General features: G+C 42.6%; 1 protein-coding gene across 2 annotated transcripts in view; it reads left to right on the top strand.

The window, feature by feature from the left end:
* The first annotated feature begins 712 nt into the window (after nucleotides 1-712).
* POT1 (protection of telomeres 1) overlaps nucleotides 713-12,737 on the top strand; it is a 167,678-nt gene continuing 155,653 nt past the window's right edge. The window contains exon 1 of one of the 2 annotated variants that reach the window (XM_084612061.1): nucleotides 713-783. The gene's annotated coding sequence lies outside the window, so the exon portion shown is untranslated. Of the gene's footprint in view, nucleotides 784-6,293; nucleotides 7,170-12,737 lie in introns of those variants that run through there. The other variant, XM_084612062.1, reaches the window with a different exon arrangement.

The raw sequence follows: 12,737 nt of genomic DNA, 5'->3' as shown, positions 1-12,737 counted from the left end.
GCGCTGCTTTACCGCGTTATATCCAAATTTGTTATATCGGGTCGCATTATATTGAGGTAGAAGTGTATTACTATATTTTAGCGATTATTTCCATATTTTAAATGTATGGATTATCAGTTATCAATACCTTCATATCCATTGCTATTTATCAATTTGTCCTTTCAGATAGTGGTTTTAAGTCATTAATAAATACTTATAAATTTGGACTGATATCCTATTTTAAATTATTCTTTTCACTGGACTTGGATATGGACTGGCTGCTTATAGTAACCAGGAAAGGGCAGGTAGTCACGCCTGTACATAAACAGCATCTCTCACATGCTCCCCTCAGTGTGCATGCCACCAGGGGTCGCCGGGGAAGTGGGTTTCTTTTTTACACCTTGCTTCGACATGACACTGGAGTCAGCAGGTGGAAGAAAGATGCTGAGCCCCCTCCCTCCTTCAGCCCCGCCCCCTCTGTGTCTGCCCCGTGTGCTGCTCCCGGCCCGCTTTCGTCCACGCGTGGGAACAGCGAGTGCAACAAGTCAAGGCGGCGCTCGGGCAACAGCAACCGCTTGCCCACTGTTGTTACTGCGCATGCTCCAGGTGCTCGGGAATGAGGGGCACCGTTTCCAAAGTTATTCTTGCACATGCTCAAAGCCCTCAGGAGTTACGGGCCGCCGCTTCCACGGTTGTTACCGCACATGCTCAGAGCGCGGAGGCATGTGCAATAACAGCAATGCAATGGGGAGCTGAGTCTGAAACTGATACGTGCAGCCCTCTTGGCTCTGTGCCCCACGACAGGTACCTGCCCGCCTGCTGAGAGGACGTGGCGTGGGGAGGGGGATAATGGGGCAGGTGAGGGACTGCCAGGGGTAGTGATGGTGGGTTCACCACCCAGTGCAGGCGGACGGGTGGCTCGTGCAGCCTCGCTGTGCACCGCCCTGTGGGGATTGGGGCAAGATGGCGAGAGGCAGGTCCAGTTGCCTCCTCTGAGCCTCTCTCCTCATCGGCCTGGTTGTCTCTCCCTGGAGGGGGGCTGCTGGACCCTTTCCTTCCGCGTTTTTCACTGGGCACCTCTGACACACTTTATCTGGTCTCTGGTCTCCAGCGTGAAAACGCTTCTTCCCCCGAACTTCCTCGCTGCAAAGAGAGCTGTGCACTCTTGTGAATGGGACTGAAATTGACCACTGCCCTGGGCTGTTGTAACGGTTCTGACCAACACAGCCCTCAAGTGTCTCTCTCTGGGTCCTGGTATCATTGGTTGGTATCTGCACGGACAAAGAGCGTAAAATACATGCTTCTCCTTGTGCAGTTGTGGTTATTTATTTTCTCACTGAGTGATTCTTGTTTTAGAGAGGCAAAGGCTTAAATCCAGGCTTTTTGCAGTCCTGGGTTCTCAGCAACAGGTATACTTCGCATCCTGAAAGGATCCGTCCAGCATCATCGTTTGATTTTGAGATCCATTCATGTCACAGTTTATGTGTGTCTTTCAGTAATGATCATTTTACAGAATGAGATCTTGTTTGTTCTGAGTAGACATTAAAGATCCCATAGAACTTTTAGTAGCTTAGCTCATGCACACACTGATGTGTAGCTTGCCAGTGAGTTAATATCCTCCCATCCCAGAACTGTATAGGTGCTATATGACTAGAAAATATTTTTTTAAATTCTTTTGAATGAGTGGCATTAGATAAATGCAAAAATCTATTCAGAACTTTCCATGTCAAATGATAACATGGGGTTAAAATATGGTTTCTTCTAGAAAACAATAAATATAAGGGAATTTTCATTGTCATTATTTTGTGAAAAGGTCTCTGTATGGTTGCTGTTATTAGAATAAGAATGTCCTAAGCCCCATGACTAGATATGGGCTTGAAGCGCTAGAGAAGCAGCTCACTAAGCCTTTGTGGTTATAAGACCATGAGATCCTTATGTTGCCCTTGAGCCAGTTACCCTGCACACTGATATCCTACAGTGATATTCATCAAAAACTTAAATTTATAGGCACCAATATATCAAGCAAAAACAAAACAAACAAACCACAGTTATCTTTATGCATATGAGTCGTCCAATGGGACTATTTACATGCATAAAGTTAAACATCTGTGTAACTATTTGCAGGATCAGGTCTGTAATCTGTTTTGTGCTTGCTCTATTTGTTTTTACATGAAAACTGTAGTTTAAAAACATCAATTATATATTGTTAAAGTGGCATACTTCATGCAGGTATTTAAAGCTTTCAGCTTGTCCCAATTTTTGCTGAAATATAACCAGAAATTATATTGGCGAGACCTCTAGCAGCCAAATGCTGATGCACTTGGTTTTGCTGTTGTCCTCATTCTTCACAACATCTTGATGAGAATTCTTCCAGAAGTTCTGTAGTCTGCTTTCTGGTTTGAGGACTCTCCTCTTGTATCTGCCTCTGTCTAGTTTTCTGATAAATGTGAAGTCCGCTCCCATCTCTGTCTGTTAGAGTCTTCTGACTATTGGACTGTGTGGAATCTAGAACCACCACGAATGAAGCATCAATGTGATTTCTATATTAATTAATTTGATTTAATTTTAAGGTCCTTAATGTCTTCATAGACTCTTCTGTTCTCCCTTCTCTGGGTATAGGAGGCCTGCTTTACTCCTTATTCACCACTCAGCTGCTATGAGGTTTCTCTGCTCTTCTACCCCTTCACCAATCTCTTTCCTCCTCTTTTATGAGTTGTTGGATTAAAAATTGCTTCAGACAAGAGGCTACAAAGTTTGCAGAGACTCTCCTATTAAGTAGAGCTGATCTAGCCTGAAGTGAAGTGAAAAAAACTCTGGTGGCTGTCATTCAGTTAAGGATGGCAATAGCTGAATATTAGGAAACTGCTAATATTTAGCAGTGGTATTGGACAAATTAGTGCTAAAATGTATTTGGGATTTTTAGATCTTTGCAATCAGAAGCTCTATGCTTCATGAAAACAATTTCACTACATGTAATTCCATGTCTACACTAGCACTTATGTCAGCCAAACTTTTGTTGCTCAGGGGTGTGAAATGCATAATGCGGGTACACGAGTGGTTACAGTGGCACAGCTGTATAGGTACCGCTGCAAGCTTGTAAGTGTAGAAATGGCCTAAGATTTCCTCCTCCGCTCCCCTCCTGTCAGTAGCATGTTCTGGCTAACTTTACACCTAGATAGAAGAGTAGAACGAGCTGTTAACACAAATTATTTTCTTGAATTTGTTCAAATGGCAAGAAAGAGCTTGCTGTAGTTGTGGAGAATTTTATTTTGCTTGGTTTTTTTTCAGTCTCTTTCTGTGTCTGACTAGTTCAGGGATCGGCAACCTTTGGCATGCAGCCTGTCAGGGAAAGCTGCTCGCGGGCCTGGATGGTTTGTTTACCTGCAGCGTCTGCAGGTTCGGCCGATCGCAGCTCCCACTAGCCACAGTTTGCTGTTCCAGGCCAATGGGGGCTGCGGGAAGCGGCATGGGCTGAGGGATGTGCTGGCCGCCACTTCCTACAGCCCTCATTAGCCTGGAACAGCGAACCGTGGCCAGTGGGAGCTGCGATCGGCCAAACCTGCAGATGCTGCAGGTAAACAAACTGTTTCGGCCCACCAGGCCCTGACAGGCCGCGTGCCAAAGGTTGCGGATCCCTGGACTAGATAGTGATAATAATAGAATAAGGGAGAGCCAATATTAAAATTTGGAAAATTTGCAGGATAAGGTTTGTATTGTGTATAGTCATCTACTGTCAGTTCCTTTTCCCATTGCATTTTGCAGTGTGATCTAAAAAGTGATCAAATTTGTCTTCAGTGTTTATGGTTCTGTTATTCCTTTTGGGGGCCCAATCCTGCAAAGATTTACACATCTGCTTAAGAATGAAACTGGTTTGTCAGTCTTTGCTGGATAGGGGCCCAAGGAAATAACAACCATAAACAGGATTACATAGAACCAGACATGGAAGACATATCTGATGGGCCTACTGAGTGTGTAAAGTTAAGCATATAGAGAAGTGTTTGTAGGATCAAGGTTTTGGTTTGTAATATGGATTCCTCTCTTTCCCCTGCAACTCCCAGACCTGAGGAAGAGCTCTGCGTAGTTTGAAAGCTTGTCTCTCTCACCAACAGAAGTTGGTTCAGTAAAACATATTACCTCACCCACCTTTTCCCGCTAACATCCTGAGACTGACATGGCTACAACACCCTGTACCCCCATTATATGTTGTTGTTTTAGTAGGCACAGAGTTTAGACTTTAACTATTGGTTCTTTTTTCCTTTCTTAAAGTTTAATACTATTTGTTTATTTATTTAAAAACACCTGTTCCTCTATAGTTCTCAAAGAGGATTTACCAGTGATTCATCTCCAGTGGATTGTTTCTAAATTCTGATTTAGGTCACATGCAAAAATCCATTTGGTCTCCACTATCTGACAAAGCTACTGCATAGTTTGCTCAAGAAGGGCAGTGATTGGACTTGCAGATCTAGACTGAAGTATACTGGCAGAGTTATTTGGGTAAGTTTGTATAGCATCTACCCTCACTTTATTTATTTGGCTGAAGCCATTGCTATTAGACCTTCATTTTCCCAATTACTAAATAACCCAAAAAAGGAAAAGTTAAAAATAACCAAATGTAGAAATGTATTCAGCAAGTTTTTGGTAGTCAGAATGTGTGTGTGATTCCCAGCTGTAATAGGAGGTCAAATGTATCTTTGTCAGTAGGAGTAAGAGAGACAATTTGCATTGCTAAAATGTTTACTTAGGGTTTAACTTATTGTGTACTGCTAGCTGTGGTAGAACATAGTCCCTGTGCAAGAACTGTTTTTTATACTGTTTGCTACCTACATGTTTGTACTGAAACCTTTTAAAAATTATAACCTATTACCACACTAATTACTAACTAGGATACAGCTTTTTCATGCTGTTGAAAGAAGCATGGAAGAACAGTAATGGATTGTCTTGACACAAATAATAGTTGTCTTTCTGGCTCAGTTTAATTTCCTTTTTGTCCTATCTCATAGTCATGTTGTGCTTGCTTTCAGGTCAATGTTACTGTATTGTTTATGTCCAGGCAGTATTAAGCCATAACTTGCTAATGAAGTTGAGAGTTGTGGTACAGATGTGGGGAGCCACATGAAAGACCCCCTAAGCTTATTTTTACCAGTTTAGGTTAAAAACTTTCCCAAGGCACAAACTTTGCCTTGTCCTTGAACAGTATGCTGCCACCACCAAGTGATCTGGACAAAGAACAGGGAAAGGACCACTTTGAGTTCCTATTTCCTCAGAATATCTCCCCAAGCCCTTACACCCCATTTCCTGGGGAGGCCTGAGACTAAACAAGATGAAAACAAACCAACCTTGGATTTTTAAGACCCAAATAACCCAATCAGATTCTTAAAAAACAGAACTTTATTAGAAGAACCAAAAAAAGATAAGAGAACAACTCTGTAAGATCAGAATGGAAGATAATCTTACAGGCAGTCAGATTCAAAACACAGAGAATCCCTCTAGGCAAAACTTTAAGTTACAAAAAGACACAAAAACAGGAATACACATTTCCTCCAGCACAGCGAATTTTCACAAGCCAAAACAAAGAAAACCTAACATTTTCTAGCTGGATTACTTACTAACTTTACAGGAGTTGGAGGGCTTGCATCCTTGATCTGTTCCCGGCAAAGGATCACACAGACAGACAAAAGCCTCCCCCGCCCCTCCAGATTTGAAAGTATCTTAATCCCTCATTGGTCATTTTGGATCAGGTGCCAGCCAGGTTACCCGAGTTCCTTAACCCTTTACAGGTAAAAGAACTTTGCCTCTGGTCAGGAGGGATTTTATAGCACTGTATACAGAAAGGTGGTTACCCTTCCCTTTATGTTTATGACAATAGTCTTAATGGTTCTAGATAAAGGGATGATAAAAACTAATCTGAGTTTTATTTCTAGAGTATACTTTGCACATATAGATTAAATCTTAATTTTGTATTTGTATCTTAATGGGAGTCCAGATATGTAGCAAACTAAAGTTCTAAGTCTTTTTATGTGGAAAGTGTCTGAACATTTTGACATCCATTACATTTTAAGGCAAAATCCAGTATTTTGTATTCCAGTATTCAAGACATACTACAGTGCATTCCAGTTAGGACAAATGATTATAAAGGGCATAAAGTTATAGGGGACAAAAGACTTCCCATATGGTTTTCAATACATTTCCATCAATTACTGGCATGTTTTGGCTCTTTATGACCATTATTATTGTTCTCAAGAAGGGAGGAAGCAAAGAAAATGGGGAAAAATTATTAATATAAATAAGGGAAAACGAGAGACTTATTTGTGTGCAGGTTGCTTATATCCCTTCTTTAAGAAAATTCAGTATATTATGAACATAAGAACTGCCATACTGGGTCAGACCATGGTCTCTTTAGACAGAATCCTGTCTTCTGACAGTGGCCAGTGCCAGATGCTTCAGAAGGAATGAACACAACAGGGCATTCTGAGTGATCCATCCCCTGTAGTCCAATCCCAGTTTCTGGCAGTCAGAGGTTAGGGACACCTGGAGCATGGAGTTGCATCCCTGACCATCCTGGCTAACTGCCATCGATGAACCTATCTTCAATGAACATTGCAGTCAATTTTGGATTTAATTATCATGAGTAATTGCGTATCATCTTCAAATTTTGCCTCCTCACTGTTCACCCTTTTTCGAGATCATTTATGAATATGTTGACTAGCACAGGTTCCAGTACAGATCTTTGGGAGACCCTGCTATTTCTCTTTCTCCTTTGTGAAAACTGACCATTTATTCATATTCTCTGTCTTTTAACTAGTTACTGATCCATAAGAGGATCTTCCCTTTTATCCCATGACTGTTTAATTTTATTAAGAGCCTTTGGTGAGAGACCTTGTCAAAGGCTTTCTGAAAGTAGAACTACACTGTTTCAACTGTATCACCCTTGTTCACGTGTTTATTAAAACCCATAAAGAATTCTAATAGATTGGTGAGGTATGATTTCCCTTTACAGAAGTTGTGTTGACTCATCCTTAACAGATCACATTCCTCTATGCGTTTGATTATTTTGTTCTTTACTATAGTTTTTCAGTTTCCTTGGGACGGACGTTAGGCTTACTAACGTAGTTGTCAGGATCACCTCTGGAGCCTTTTTTATAATCAGCATTACATTATCTACCCTACAGTCATCTGGTATAAAGCCTGAGGTAAGCAATAGGTTATGTACCACATTTAGTAATGTTGCGATTTCATACTTGTGTTCCTTCAGAACTCATCTGCTCCTGGTGACTTATTGTTTAATTTATCAATTTGCTCCCTAATCTCCTTCATTGACCCCTCAATCTGGGACAGTTCCTCATATTTGCCACCTAAAAAGAATGGCTCGAGTGTGGGGATCTCCTCCACATCCTCTCCAATGAAGATTGAGGCAAATAATTCATTTAGCTTCACTGCAATGGCCTGGTCTTCTGTGAATGATCCTTTAGCACCCCGATAGTCCAGTGGTCCAACTCACTGTTTGGCAGGCTTCTGTTTCTGATGTTTTGTTTTTTTTAAAGTTTTTATATTTTTGACTTTTGCTAGTTGCTCTTCAAATTCTTTCCTCCCTTGCCTTATTACTCTTTTACACTTGACTTACCAGAGTGTATGCTCCTTTCTATTTTCCTCACTAGGATTTGACTTCCAGTTTTTAAAGAATGCCTTTTTGCCTCAACAGCCTCTTTTACTTGGCAGTTTAGCAATGGTGGATCATATGTTGTTAGAGCCCATCCTCCTCCTTTCCGAAAGAAAAGTAGCCAAAAGACTGATGCTGAAATGAAACCAACCCTAAAATCTTAATTGCATATACATTTAAATTCATGCTTACTGCAAAACTAAAGGGGGAAAAAATAGACACATAACATTCCTAGACAGGATTTTGAGCTGTTTTTAATCCATCCACATTTGCTCCAACTTCTTGGTTACACAGAGTACAATAATTTTCTGCTAGCTCTTTTCTGATTAATATGGACAGTAGAATTAGCAGGTGCGTCAAGTACAAATATGTCAGGACATACCTAGTTGCTTTATGTTAAAAGTATACCTAGAGATGAATACACAAAAAAAGAAGCTTACAAGAAGTGGAAGCATGGACAAATGACCAGGGAGGAGTAAAAAATATTGCTCAGGCTTGCAGGAGTGAAATGAGGAAGGCCAAATCACCCCTGCAGTTGCAGCTAGCAAGAGATGTTAAGAGTAACAAGAATGTTTGTTACAGTAGCAGGTATGTTAGCAACAAGAAGAAGGTCAGGGAAAGCGTGAACCCCTTACTGAATGGGGGAGGCAACCTAGTGACAGAGGATGTGGAAAAAGCTAATGTACTCAATGCTTTTTTTGCCTCTGTCTTCACGAACAAGGTCAGCTCCCAGAATACTGCACTGGGCAGGACAGTATGTCAAGGAGATGGCCAGCCCTCTGTGGAGAAAGAAGTGGTTCAGGACTATTTAGAAAAGCTGGATGAGCACAAGTCCATGGGGTCGGATGCGCTGCACCCGAGGGTGTTAAAGGAGTTAGCGGATGTGATTGCAGAGCCAATGGCTGTTATCTTTGAAAACTCATAGTGATCAGGGGAGGTCCTGGATGACTGGAAAAAGGCTAATGTAGTGCCCACCTTTAAAAAAAGGAAGAAGGAGGATTCGGGGAACTACAGGCCAATCAGCCTCACCTCAGTCCCTGGAAAAATCATGGAGCAGGTTGTCAAGGTTCCTCCCCCACTCTGAACTCTAGGGTACAGATGTGGGGACCTGCATGAAAAACCTCCTAAGCTTATCTTTACCAGCTTAGGTCAAAACTTCCCCAAGGTACAAAATATTACCCCCGTTATCCTTAGACTGGCCGCTACCACCACCAAACTAATACTGGTTACTGGGGAAGAGCTGTTTGGACGCGTCCTTCCCCCCAAAATACTTCCCAAAACCTTGCACCCCACTTCCTGGACAAGGTTTGGTAAAAAGCCTCACCAATTTGCCTAGGTGACTACAGACCCAGACCCTTGGATCTTAAGAACAATGAACAATCCTCCCAACACTTGCACTCCCCCTTTCCTGGGAAATGTTGGATAAAAAGCCTCACCAATTTGCATAGGTGACCACAGACCCAAACCCTTGGATCTGAGAACAATGAAAAAGCATTCAGTGTTTTACAAGAAGACTTTTAATAAAAAATAGAAGTAAATAGAAATAAAGAAATCCCCCCTGTAAAATCAGGATGGTATATATCTTACAGGGTAATTAGATTCAAAAACAGAGAACCCCTCTAGGCAAAACCTTAAGTTACAAAAAAGATACACAGACAGAAATAGTTATTCTATTCAGCACAATTCTTTTCTCAGCCATTTAAAGAAATCATAATCTAACACATACCTAGCTAGATTACTTACTAAAAGTTCTAAGACTCCATTCCTGTTCTGTCCCCGGCCAAGACGACTACAGACAGACACAGACCCTTTGTTTCTCTCCCTCCTCCCAGCTTTTGAAAGTATCTTGTCTCCTCATTGGTCATTTTGGTCAGGTGCCAGCGAGGTTACCTTTAGCTTCTTAACCCTTTACAGGTGAGAGGAGCTTTCCCCTGGCCAGGAGGGATTTCAAAGGGGTTTACCCTTCCCTTTATATTTATGACACAGGTCCTCAAGGAATCAATTCTGAAGTACTTAGAGGAGAGGAAAGTGATCAGGAACAGTCAGCATGGATTCACCAAGGGCAAGTCATGCCTGACTAATCTAATTGCCTTCTATGACAAGATAACTGGCTCTGTGGATGAGGGGAAAGCAGTGGACATGTTGTCCCTTGACTTTAGCAAAGCTTTCAACACTGTCTCCCACAGTATTCTTGCCAGCATGTTAAAGAAGTATGGGCTGGATGAATGGACTATAAGGCGGATAGAAAGCTGGCTAGATCGTCGGGCTCAACGGGTAGTGATCAATGGCTCCATGTCTAGTTGGCAGCCGGCATCAACCTGAGTGCCCCAAGGGTCGGTCCTGGGGCCAGTTTTGTTCAATATCTTCATTATTGATCTGGAGGATGGCGTGGATTGCACCCTCAGCGAGTTTGCAGATGACACTAAACTGGGAGGAGAGGTAGTTACCCTGGAGGGTAGGGATAGGATACAGAGCGCCCTAGGCAAATTAGAGGATTGGGCCAAAAGAAATCTCATGAGGTTCAACCAGGACAAGTGCAGAGTCCTGCACTTGGGACGGAAGAATCCCATGCACTGCTACAGACTGGGGATCGAGTGGCTAGGAAGCAGTTCCGCAGAAAAGAACCTAGGGGTTACAGTGGACAAGAAGCTGGATATGAGTCAACAGTGTGCCCTTGTTGCCAAGAAGGCTAACGGCATTTTGGACTGTATAAGTGGGAGCATTGCCAGCAGATTGAGGGATGTGATCATTCCCCCTATTCAGCATTGGTGAGGCCTCATCTGGAGTAGGGTGTCCAGTTTTGGGCCCCACACTACAAGAAGGATGTGGAAAAATTGGAAAAAGTCCAGCCATAGGGCAACAAAAATGATTAGGGGGCTGGAGCACATGATTTATGAGCAGAGGCTGAGGGAACTGGAATTGTTTAGTCTGAAGAAGAGAAGAATGAGGGGGGGGATTTGATAGTTGCTTTCAACTACCTGAAAGGGGGTTCCAAAGAGGATGGATCTAGACTGTTCTGTTGCAGTGGGGGAGGTTTAGGTTGGATATTAGGAAAAACTTTTTCACTAGGAGGGTAGTGAAGCACTGAATGGGTTACCTCCAGAGGTGGTGGAAACTCCTTCCTTAGAGGTTTTTAAGGCCTAGCTTGACAAAGCCCTGACAAAGCCTGGCTGGGATGATTTAGTTGGGGATCGGTCCTGCTTTGAGCAGGGGGTTGGACAACATGACCTCCTGAGGTCCCTTCCAACCCTGATATTCTGTGATTCTATGAATACAGTGATACCTTCATTAAAGGTCACATCTAGTAAGCAAACCCGTTTTAAATGTTCACACTGAATTATTCCTAACATTTCCATTGCAGTATTTATGACCACATAAATATAGTGATAAACAATGATTTGCAAAGGCCCCACTTGCTGGTGAGAGGAATCGGGCTAAGGGCAAGTCTACACTACAGAGCTACACCGATGCAGCTGCGCTGTTTTAGCACGTCTCGTGAAGACACATTATGCTGATGGAAAAGGAGTACTAGTGGCACCTTAGAGACTAACCAATTTATTTGAGCATAAGCTTGAGCTGTAGCTCACGAAAGCTTATGCTCAAATAAATTGGTTAGTCTCTAAGGTGCCACTAGTACTCCTTTTCTTTTTGCGAATACAGATTAACACAGCTGCTACTCTGAAACCTGTCATTATGCTGATGGAAAAGCACTCTTCTATCAGCATAATTACTCCACCATGGTGACAAGTAGAAGCTATGTCAGAGGGAAAGCGTCTCCCACCAACATAGCACGGGTGTGGACAGCACGAAACATGCATCATTCGGGAGGTGTTCACACGCCTGAGCAACGTACGTTAGATCGACTTAACCGGTAGTGTAGACCTGCCCTAGGAGTTGCTTTCCCCTCTGGACCTGCTGCCTGCTTTAGAGTTTCTCTCCTGCTTTCACTGTTGGATACGCAGATGAGGGCAGTCTGTGAGTTGCAGAACATGAATGGGATGTGTTCCCCATTCCAGATGAACAAATCCTAAAGTGTTTGTGTTTGCTTTGGTTAGGCCGGACCATCCCTAATAGGCAGGTGCTTTGCTAGGCCCCTGGGTGGTGATTAAGACAGTTTTCATTGTGTTTGAATGGATATTAATTTTTCCCAACAATAAGGATAAACTGTAGTCAAACTTTGCTGTACAGTTCTGTCGTGAGAATTCAAATCCTATTGATGGCCAGGAGTTGAAAAATTTGTCAGACACCTACTAGCCATTGTGGGAGAGTTTGGGGTAGGATGCAGCAGCAGATGTCATTCGTAAAAGTTCAGGCCAACACTCAGGAAATGAGTTTCCTTCTCCACTTAAACCCAAATATCTGTTGCTGGAGACTGGAAGGTTGCTCTGATTTCTTCTAGAGTGTTGTCCCTGGACTCTATTGGGGGCTTCATTTTTTATATCTGCCATTGGCTATTAAGGTTACTAATAAATATCAATCCCTCTTTTTCCATCCTCCTGGCACTTTCTAACTACTGGAAGGATGAGGTGTTTTTTTTTTTTTTTTACCCTCTGGGCCTGCCAACTCAGAGCTTCCTGTTAGTGGTTGTTTTTGTGGTTGCTGCTGGGGTGGATGTGTGTGTGTGAGAGAGAGAGAGATGCCTGCTACTCTCCTTATACCTTTCCCTACCTTCCTGTCTACCACCCAGGAAGAATTCTATGATGCTCCACCTACCTCTATTACAGTCACTTTAAGTCCTCTTTTCCTATGAATAGCTCTGTCTACCCCGCTCATAGACTTCTCAAATAGCAGAGTGAAATTGACATGATCCTTGCCAGCCTTGTTATTGCCAGCAGTTCTGAACATCAGCAGAGAAATTTGGCAGACTTTGTCAGTTTCACTTTGTTGCTCTTTGGGAAAGCTCTGAACACCAGGGACAGTACAATGTGGCCCAAAGTAATTTTGTTAAGGACTGACAGCATGCTTAGCCCTGAGGGGACTGCAATCAAATACTCAACTGTAATAAAATTAAAATGATCTGCACAGCCAAAGAACTTCAGAGAGTTTTTGTTGCCTATCCCTGTAGGAAACTAACTAATGCAAGTTAGTTCATATGCATGCC

This window comes from Lepidochelys olivacea (assembly GCF_965140295.1).
Source record: "Lepidochelys olivacea isolate rLepOli2 genome assembly, chromosome: 1".
NCBI lineage: Eukaryota > Metazoa > Chordata > Testudines > Cheloniidae > Lepidochelys > Lepidochelys olivacea.
The sequence above is the reverse complement of the archived record's forward strand: the minus strand, read 5'-3'. Positions and strand labels throughout refer to the sequence as shown.